Genomic DNA, 9,602 nt, shown 5'->3' with positions numbered 1-9,602 from the left:
AAAACTGCAAATGTATTTAAAACTCCAACCAAAGCTTTGGGATTCAAACCACTGCCTGTCACTCGTAAGAAGGGGAGAGTTCTTCTCTAAAAAGCAAGATAATTAACTGGGAAAGCATCCTTTGTGAAGTTATGTGTCAAAATAAAAAAAGTGTACAGCAGAGGGAGCTGGGAAGCATTTTTAAGCAATAAAAACTGCAAATGTGTGTAAAACTCCAACCAAAGCTTTGGGATTCAAACCACTGCCTGTAACTAGTATAAAGGGGAGAGTTTTACTCTAAAAAGCAAGAGAATTTACTGGGAAAGCATCCTTTGTGAAGTTATGAGTCAAAATAAAAAAAGTGTACAGCAGAGGGAGCTGGGAAGCATTTTTAAGCAATAAAAACTGCAAATGTGTGTAAAACTCCAACCAAAGCTTTGGGATTCAAACCACTGCCTGTAACTAGTATAAAGGGGAGAGTTTTACTCTAAAAAGCAAGAGAATTTACTGGGTAAGCATCGTTTGTGAAGTTATGAGTCAAAATAAAAAAAGTGTACAGCAAGCGCTGGGAAGCATTTTTAAGCAATAAAAACTGCAAATGTGTGTAAAACTCCAACCAAAGCTTTGGGATTCAAACCACTGCCTGTAACTAGTATAAAGGGGAGAGTTTTACTCGAAAAAGCAAGAGAATTTACTGGGTAAGCATCGTTTGTAAAGTTATGAGTCAAAATAAAAAAAAGTGTACAGCAAACGCTGGGAAGCATTTTTAAGCAATATAAACTGCAAATGCGTGTAAAACTCCAACCAAAGCTTTGGGATTCAAACCACTGCCTGTAACTAGTATAAAGGGGAGAGTTCAACTCTAAAAAGCAAGAGACTTTACTGGGAAAGCATCCTTTGTGAAGTTATGAGTCAAAATAAAAAAAAGTGTCCAGCAGGCGCTAGGAAGCATTTTTAAGCGATAAAAGCAGCAAATGTGTGTAAAACTCCAACCAAAGCTTTGGGATTCAAACCACTGCCTGTCACTCGTACAAAGGGGAGAGTTCTACTCTAAAAAGCAAGAGACTTTACTGGGAAACCATCCTTTTTGAAGTTATGAGTCAAAATAAAAAATGTGTACAGCAGAGGGAGCCGGGAAGCATTTTTAAGCAATAAAAACTGCAAATGTGTGTAAAACTCCAACCAAAGCTTTGGGATTCAAAGCACTGCCTGTCACTCGTACAAAGGGGAGAGTTCTACTCTAAAAAGCAAAAGACTTTACTGGGAAACCATCCTTTTTGAAGTTATGAGTCAAAATAAAAAAAGTGTACAGCAAGCGCTGGGAAGCATTTTTCAGCAATAAAAATTGCAAATGTGTGTAAAACTCCAACCAACGCTTTGGGATTCAAACCACTGCCTGTAACTAGTATAAAGGGGAGAGTTATACTCTAAAAAGCAAGAGACTTTACTGGGAAAGCATCCTTTGTGAAGTTATGAGTCAAAATAAAAAAAGTGTCCAGCAGGCGCTAGGAAGCATTTTTAAGCGATAAAAGCTGCAAATGTGTGTAAAATTCCAACCAAAGCTTTGGGATTCATACCACTGCCTGTAACTCGAAAAAGGGGAGAGTTATACTCTAAAAAGCAAGAGACTTTACTGGGAAACCATCCTTTTTGAAGTTATGAGTCAAAATAAAAAATGTGTACAGCAGAGGGAGCTGGGAAGCATTTTTAAGCAATAAAAACTGCAAATGTGTGTAAAACTCCAACCAAAGCTTTGGGATTCAAAGCACTGCCTGTCACTCGTACAAAGGGGAGAGTTCTACTCTAAAAAGCAAAATACTTTACTGGGAAACCATCCTTTTTGAAGTTATGAGTCAAAATAAAAAAAGGGTACAGCAAGCGCTGGGAAGCATTTTTCAGCAATAAAAATTGCAAATGTGTGTAAAACTCCAACCAACGCTTTGGGATTCAAACCACTGCCTGTAACTAGTATAAAGGGGAGAGTTATACTCTAAAAAGCAAGAGACTTTACTGGGAAAGCATCCTTTGTGAAGTTATGAGTCAAAATAAAAAAAGTGTCCAGCAGGCGCTAGGAAGCATTTTTAAGCGATAAAAGCTGCAAATGTGTGTAAAATTCCAACCAAAGCTTTGGGATTCAAACCACTGCCTGTAACTAGTATAAGGGGGAGAGTTTTACTCGAAAAAGCAAGAGAATTTACTGGGTAAGCATCGTTTGTGAAGTTATGAGTCAAAATAAAAAAAGGGTACAACAAGCGCTGGGAAGCATTTTTCAGCAATAAAAACTGCAAATGTGTGTAAAACTAAAACCAAAGCTTTGGGATTCAAACCACTGCCTGTAACTAGTATAAAGGGGAGAGTTCAACTCTAAAAAGCAAGAGACTTTACTGGGAAAGCATTAATTGGGAAGTTATGAGTCAAAGTAAAAAAGGTGAACAGCAGGCGCTGGGAAGCATTTTTAAGCGAAAAAAGCTGCAAATGTGTGGAAAACTCCAACCAAAGCTTTGGGATTCTAACCACTGCCTGTAACTTGTATAAAGGGGAGGTTCTACTCTGAAAACCAAGAGACTTTACTGGGAAAGCATCCTTTGTGAAGTTTTGAGTTACAATAAAAAAAGTGTTCAGCCGAGGGAGCTGGGAAGCATTTTTAAGCAATAAAAACTGCAAATGTGTGTAAACCTCCAACCAAAGCTTTGGGATTCAAACCACTGCCTTTTACTCGTATAAAGGGGAGAGTTCTCCTCTAAAAAGCAAAAGACTTTACTGGGAAAGCATCCTTGGTGAAGTTATGAGTGAAAATTAAAAAAGTGTATAGCAGAGGAAGCTGGGAAGCATTTTTAAGTGATAAAAACTGCAAATGTGTGTAAAACTCAAACCAAAGCTTTGAGATTCAAACCACTGCCTGTAACTTGTATAAAGGCGAGCGTTTTACTCTAAAAAGCAAGAGAATTTACTGGGAAAGCATCCTTTGTGATGTTATGAGTGAAAATAAAAAAACTGTACAGCAGGCGCTGGGAAGCATTTTTAAGCGATAAAAACTGCAAATGTGTGTAAAACTCCAACCAAAGCTTTGGGATTCAAACCACTGGCTGTCACTCGTACAAAGGGGAGAGTTCTACTCTAAAAAGCAAAATACTTTACTGGGAAACCATCCTTTTTGAAGTTATGAGTCAAAATAAAAAAAGGGTACAGCAAGCGCTGGGAAGCATTTTTCAGCAATAAAAATTGCAAATGTGTGTAAAACTCCAACCAACGCTTTGGGATTCAAACCACTGCCTGTAACTAGTATAAAGGGGAGAGTTATACTCTAAAAAGCAAGAGACTTTACTGGGAAAGCATCCTTTGTAAAGTTATGAGTCAAAATAAAAAAAGTGTCCAGCTTGCGCTAGGAAGCATTTTTAAGCGATAAAAGCTGCAAATGTGTGTAAAATTCCAACCAAAGCTTTGGGATTCAAACCACTGCCTGTAACTCGAAAAAGGGGAGAGTTATACTCTAAAAAGCAAGAGACTTTACTGGGAAAGCATCCTTTGTGAAGTTATGAGTCAAAATAAAAAATGTGTACAGCAGAGGGAGCTAGGGAAGCATTTTTAAGCAATAAAAACTGCAAATGTGTGTAAAACTCCAACCAAAGCTTTGGGATTCAAAGCACTGCCTGTCACTCGTATAAAGGGGAGAGTTCTACTCTAAAAAGCAAGAGACTTTACTGGGAAAGCATCCTTTGTGAAGTTATGAGTCAAAATAAAAAAAGTGTACAGCAAGGCGCTAGGAAGCATTTTTAAGCGATAAAAGCTGCAAATGTGTGTAAAACTTCCAACCAAAGCTTTGGGATTCAAACCACTGCCTGTAACTCGTATAAAGGGGAGAGTTATACTCTAAAAAGCAAGAGACTTTACTGGGAAAGCATCCTTTGTGAAGTTATGAGTGAAAATAAAAAAAGTGTACAGCAGGCAGCTGGGAAGCATTTTTAAGCGATAAAAGCTGCAAATGTGTGTAAAACTCCAACCAAAGCTTTGGGATTCAAACCACTGCCTGTAACTCGTATAAAGGGGAGAGTTCTACTCTAAAAAGCAAGAGACTTTACTGGGAAAGCATCCTTTGTGAAGTTATGAGTCAAAATAAAAAATGTGTACAGCAGGCGCTGGGAAGCATTTTTAAGCAATAAAACAACAAATGTGTGAAAATTCCAACCAAAGCTTTGGGATTCAAACCGCTGCCTGTAACTAGTATAAAGGGGAGAGTTGTACTCTAAAAAGCAAGAAACCTTACTGGGAAAGCATCCTTTGTGAAGTTATGAGTTACAATAAAATAAAGTGTACAGCAGAGGGAGCTGGGAAGCATTTTTAAGCAATAAAAGCTGCAAATGTGTGTAAAACTCCAACCAAAGCTTTGGGATTCAAAACACTGCCTGAAACGAGTATAAAGGGGAGAAGTTCTACTCTAAAAAGCAAGAGAATTTAGTGGGAAAGCATCCTTTGTGAAGTTATGAGTGAAAATAAAAAAAGTGTATAGCAGAGGAAGCTGGGAAGTATTTTTCAGCAATAAAAACTGCAAATGTGTGTAAAACTCCAACCAAAGCTTTGGAATTCAAACCACTGCCTGTAACTAGTATAAAGGGGAGAGTTTTACTCTAAAAAGCAAGATAATTTCCTGTGAAAGCATCCTTTGTGAAGTTATGAGTTACAATAAAAAAAGTGTACAGCAGAGGGAGCTGGGAAGCATTTTTAAGCAATAAAAACTGCAAATGTGTGTAAAACTCCAACCAAAGCTTTGGGATTCAAACCACTGCCTGTAACTAGTATAAAGGGGAGAGTTATACTCTAAAAAGCAAGAGACTTTACTGGGAAAGCATCCTTTGTGAAGTTATGAGTCAAAATAAAAAAAGTGTACAGCAGGCGCTGGGAAGCATTTTTAAGCGATAAAAACTGCAAATGTGTGTAAAACTCCAACCAAAGCTTTGGGATTCAAACCACTGCCTGTAACTAGTATAAAGGGGAGAGTTATACTCTAAAAAGCAAGAGACTTTACTGGGAAAGCATCCTTTGTGAAGTTATGAGTCAAATAAAAAAAAGTGTACAGCAGGCGCTAGGGAAGCATTTTTAAGCGATAAAAGCTGCAAATGTGTGTAAAACTCCAACCAAAGCTTTGGGATTCAAACCACTGCCTGTAACTAGTATAAAGGGGAGAGTTTACTCTAAAAGCAAGAGAATTTACTGGGAAAGCATCCTTTCTGAAGTTATGAGTACAAATAAAAAAAGTGTACAGCAGAGGAGCTGGGAAGCATTTTTAAGCGATAAAAACTGCAAATGTGTGTAAAACTCCAACCAAAGCTTTGGGATTCAAACCACTGCCTGTAACTAGTATAAAGGGGAGAGTTCTACTCTAAAAAGCAAGAGACTTTACTGGGAAAGCATCCTTTGTGAAGTTATGAGTCAAAATAAAAAAAGTGTACAGCAAGGCGCTGGGAAGCATTTTTAAGCGAATAAAAACTGCAAATGTGTGTAAAACTCCAACCAAAGCTTTGGGATTCAAACCACTGCCTGTAACTAGTATAAAGGGGAGAGTTTTACTCTAAAAAGCAAGAGAATTTACTGGGAAAGCATCCTTTGTGAAGTTATGAGTCAAAATAAAAAAAGTGTACAGCAGAGGGCGCTGGGAAGCATTTTTAAGCAATAAAAACTGCAAATGTGTGTAAAACTCCAACCAAAGCTTTGGGATTCAAACCACTGCCTGTAACTAGTATAAAGGGGAGAGTTATACTCTAAAAAGCAAGAGACTTTACTGGGAAAGCATCCTTTGTGAAGTTATGAGTCAAAATAAAAAAAGTGTACAGCAAGGCGCTAGGGAAGCATTTTTAAGCGATAAAAGCTGCAAATGTGTGTAAAACTCCAACCAAAGCTTTGGGATTCAAACCACTGCCTGTAACTAGTATAAAGGGGAGAGTTATACTCTAAAAAGCAAGAGACTTTACTGGGAAAGCATCCTTTGTGAAGTTATGAGTCAAAATAAAAAAAGTGTACAGCAGGCGCTAGGAAGCATTTTTAAGCGATAAAAGCTGCAAATGTGTGTAAAATTCCAACCAAAGCTTTGGGATTCAAACCACTGCCTGTAACTAGTATAAAGGGGAGAGTTATACTCTAAAAAGCAAGAGACTTTACTGGGAAAGCATCCTTTGTGAAGTTATGAGTCAAAATAAAAAAAGTGTACAGCAGGCGCTAGGGAAGCATTTTTAAGCGATAAAAGCTGCAAATGTGTGTAAAACTCCAACCAAAGCTTTGGGATTCAAACCACTGCCTGTAACTAGTATAAAGGGGAGAGTTCTACTCTAAAAAGCAAGAGACTTTACTGGGAAAGCATCCTTTGTGAAGTTATGAGTGAAAATAAAAAAAGTGTACAGCAGAGGAGCTGGGAAGCATTTTTCAGCAATAAAAACTGCAAATGTGTGTAAAACTCCAACCAAAGCTTTGGGATTCAAACCACTGCCTGTAACTCGTATAAAGGGGAGAGTTCTACTCTAAAAAGCAAGAGACTTTACTGGGAAAGCATCCTTTGTGAAGTTATGAGTCAAAATAAAAAATGTGTACAGCAGGGAGCTGGGAAGCATTTTTAAGCAATAAAAACTGCAAATGTGTGTAAAACTCCAACCAAAGCTTTGGGATTCAAACCACTGCCTGTAACTAGTATAAAGGGGAGAGTTATACTCTAAAAAGCAAGAGACTTTACTGGGAAAGCATCCTTTGTGAAGTTATGAGTCAAAATAAAAAAAGTGTACAGCAGGCGCTGGGAAGCATTTTTAAGCAATAAAAGCTGCAAATGTGTGTAAAACTCCAACCAAAGCTTTGGGATTCAAACCACTGCCTGTAACTAGTATAAAGGGGAGAGTTATACTCTAAAAAGCAAGAGACTTTACTGGGAAAGCATCCTTTGTGAAGTTATGAGTCAAAATAAAAAAAGTGTACAGCAGGCGCTGGGAAGCATTTTTAAGCGATAAAAAGCTGCAAATGTGTGTAAAACTCCAACCAAAGCTTTGGGATTCAAACCACTGCCTGTAACTAGTATAAAGGGGAGAGTTATACTCTAAAAAGCAAGAGACTTTACTGGGAAAGCATCCTTTGTGAAGTTATGAGTCAAAATAAAAAAAGTGTACAGCAGAGGAGCTGGGAAGCATTTTTCAGCAATAAAAATCTGCAAATGTGTGTAAAACTCCAACCAAAGCTTTGGGATTCAAACCACTGCCTGTAACTAGTATAAAGGGGAGAGTTATACTCTAAAAAGCAAGAGACTTTACTGGAAAGCATCCTTTGTGAAGTTATGAGTCAAAATAAAAAAAGTGTACAGCAGGCGCTAGGAAGCATTTTTAAGCGATAAAAGCTGCAAATGTGTGTAAAATTCCAACCAAAGCTTTGGGATTCAAACCACTGCCTGTAACTAGTATAAAGGGGAGAGTTTTACTCTAAAAAGCAAGAGACTTTACTGGGAAAGCATCCTTTGTGAAGTTATGAGTCAAAATAAAAAAAGTGTCCAGCAGGCGCTAGGGAAGCATTTTTAAGCATAAAAACTGCAAATGTGTGTAAAACTCCAACCAAAGCTTTGGGATTCAAACCACTGCCTGTAACTAGTATAAAGGGGAGAGTTTACTCTAAAAAGCAAGAGAATTTACTGGGAAAGCATCCTTTGTGAAGTTATGAGTCAAAATAAAAAAAGTGTACAGCAGGCGCTGGGAAGCATTTTTAAGCGATAAAAAGCTGCAAATGTGTGTAAAACTCCAACCAAAGCTTTGGGATTCAAACCACTGCCTGTAACTAGTATAAAGGGGAGAGTTCTACTCTAAAAAGCAAGAGACTTTACTGGGAAAGCATCCTTTGTGAAGTTATGAGTCAAAATAAAAAAAGTGTACAGCAGAGGGAGCTGGGAAGCATTTTTAAGCAATAAAAACTGCAAATGTGTGTAAAACTCCAACCAAAGCTTTGGGATTCAAACCACTGCCTGTAACTAGTATAAAGGGGAGAGTTTTACTCTAAAAAGCAAGAGAATTTACTGGGAAAGCATCCTTTGTGAAGTTATGAGTCAAAATAAAAAAGTGTACAGCAGGCGCTGGGAAGCATTTTTAAGCGATAAAAACTGCAAATGTGTGTAAAACTCCAACCAAAGCTTTGGGATTCAAACCACTGCCTGTAACTAGTATAAAGGGGAGAGTTTCTACTCTAAAAAGCAAGAGACTTTACTGGGAAAGCATCCTTTGTGAAGTTATGAGTTACAATAAAAAAAGTGTACAGCAGGCGCTGGGAAGCATTTTTAAGCAATAAAAACTGCAAATGTGTGTAAAACTCCAACCAAAGCTTTGGGATTCAAACCACTGCCTGTAACTAGTATAAAGGGGAGAGTTTTACTCTAAAAAGCAAGAGAATTTACTGGGAAAGCATCCTTTGTGAAGTTATGAGTCAAAATAAAAAAAGTGTACAGCAGGGAGCTGGGAAGCATTTTTAAGCGATAAAAACTGCAAATGTGTGTAAAACTCCAACCAAAGCTTTGGGATTCAAACCACTGCCTGTAACTAGTATAAAGGGGAGAGTTTTACTCTAAAAAGCAAGAGAATTTACTGGGAAAGCATCCTTTGTGAAGTTATGAGTCAAAATAAAAAAAGTGTACAGCAGGCGCTGGGAAGCATTTTTAAGCGATAAAAAGCTGCAAATGTGTGTAAAACTCCAACCAAAGCTTTGGGATTCAAACCACTGCCTGTAACTAGTATAAAGGGGAGAGTTTACTCTAAAAAGCAAGAGAATTTACTGGGAAAGCATCCTTTGTGAAGTTATGAGTCAAAATAAAAAAAGTGTACAGCAGGCGCTGGGAAGCATTTTTAAGCGATAAAAACTGCAAATGTGTGTAAAACTCCAACCAAAGCTTTGGGATTCAAACCACTGCCTGTAACTAGTATAAAGGGGAGAGTTTTACTCTAAAAAGCAAGAGACTTTACTGGGAAAGCATCCTTTGTGAAGTTATGAGTCAAAATAAAAAAAGTGTACAGCAGGCGCTGGGAAGCATTTTTAAGCAATAAAAACTGCAAATGTGTGTAAAACTCCAACCAAAGCTTTGGGATTCAAACCACTGCCTGTAACTAGTATAAAGGGGAGAGTTTTACTCTGAAAAAGCAAGAGAATTTACTGGGAAAGCATCCTTTGTGAAGTTATGAGTTACAAATAAAAAAAGTGTACAGCAGAGGGAGCTGGGAAGCATTTTTAAGCAATAAAAACTGCAAATGTGTGTAAAACTCCAACCAAAGCTTTGGGATTCAAACCACTGCCTGTAACTAGTATAAAGGGGAGAGTTCTACTCTAAAAAGCAAGAGACTTTACTGGGAAAGCATCCTTTGTGAAGTTATGAGTCAAAATAAAAAAAGTGTACAGCAGGCGCTGGGAAGCATTTTTAAGCAATAAAAACTGCAAATGTGTGTAAAACTCCAACCAAAGCTTTGGGATTCAAACCACTGCCTGTAACTAGTATAAAGGGGAGAGTTTTACTCTAAAAAGCAAGAGAATTTACTGGGAAAGCATCCTTTGTGAAGTTATGAGTCAAAATAAAAAAAGTGTACAGCAGGCGCTGGGAAGCATTTTTAAGCGATAAAAACTGC

The sequence above is a fragment of the Phycodurus eques genome, unplaced genomic scaffold, assembly GCF_024500275.1.
Source record: "Phycodurus eques isolate BA_2022a unplaced genomic scaffold, UOR_Pequ_1.1 contig_112, whole genome shotgun sequence".
Lineage (NCBI taxonomy): Eukaryota > Metazoa > Chordata > Actinopteri > Syngnathiformes > Syngnathidae > Phycodurus > Phycodurus eques.
This window is presented reverse-complemented; position numbering follows the sequence as displayed.